Below are 1,159 nucleotides of genomic sequence, written 5' to 3'. Positions count from 1 at the left end.
CGCTGAGCAGATGGACTTTTCTAATAAGACTGGCAGCGGTGTTTATTGTTTGTTTCCATGGGTGAATGGAATGGAAATTTATCAATCTCCCCGATGCAATGGATTTTGCATACCAGTTCATCAGAATTCGGTTTCCCGTTTTATGCACTTCTACATCTAGGAAGGCAATTTTCTTGTTTTTTTCCCTTTCGACTGTAAATTGTATTTTTGTATGTTGTGCATTTAATATTTTTGGTATGTCTTCCGCGTCTTTTGCTTTAATTATTGCAAACATATCGTCTACATATTTATTTATGTATTTTATATGTATGTCGTGTTGTTTAAGTTCAGCTATGCTGTCGTCCAATATTTTGTCAAGTACGATGTCCGCTATGGTAGGGGATAATGGGTTACCCATTGGCATGCCATAAATTTGTTGATAAAGGGTGGTATTTATTTGAAGTAATTGTTATCCCGTAAGCAAAACTCGAGTATGGTATGAAATTCTTTTCGTGTAATGTTTGTAAAATTCTCTAATTTTTTCCAATTCTTCATAATTGTCTGTATGGCTAAATGTATCGGGATATTCGTAAATAGTGATATGACATCGAATGATATTAAAATTTCATCTTCTTCAATAGTAATATTTTTTAGATTTTCCTTCAGTTGATAGGAATTCCTTATATTATATTCGTCAGAGATTATGTTTTTTAAAATGTTGCCAATAAACTTCGATAATTTGTAGCAGGGAACATTTGTAGACGAGGATATTGGTCGGAGAGGTGTACCGGTTTTATGAATTTTGGGTAGTCCGTATAATCTAGGAGCATTAGCTGCTGTGCATGTCAAGTGGAATTTTTATTTTACGTAAATTTTTTCTGCTTGAATAAGTCGTTTACTATATTGTTGTTTTTTGTTGGGTAGGATCACTTCTTATGGTGATTATTCAAGCAGAAAAAAATTGACGTAAAACAAAAATTCCACTTGACATGCACAGCAGCTAATGCTCCTAGATTATATGGACTACCCAAAATTCATAAACCCGGTACACCTCTCCTTCTGAACTGGTATGCAAAATCCATTGCATCGGGGAGATTGATAAATTTTCATTCCAATTACCCATGGAAACAAAAAATAAACACCGCTGCCAGTCTTATTAGAAAAGTCCATCTGCTCAGCG

This window comes from Rhagoletis pomonella, unplaced genomic scaffold (assembly GCF_013731165.1).
Source record: "Rhagoletis pomonella isolate Grant_MI unplaced genomic scaffold, Rhpom_1.0 Rhpom_scaffold_00001, whole genome shotgun sequence".
NCBI classification, from domain to species: Eukaryota; Metazoa; Arthropoda; class Insecta; order Diptera; family Tephritidae; genus Rhagoletis; species Rhagoletis pomonella.
The sequence above is the reverse complement of the archived record's forward strand: the minus strand, read 5'-3'. Positions refer to the sequence as shown.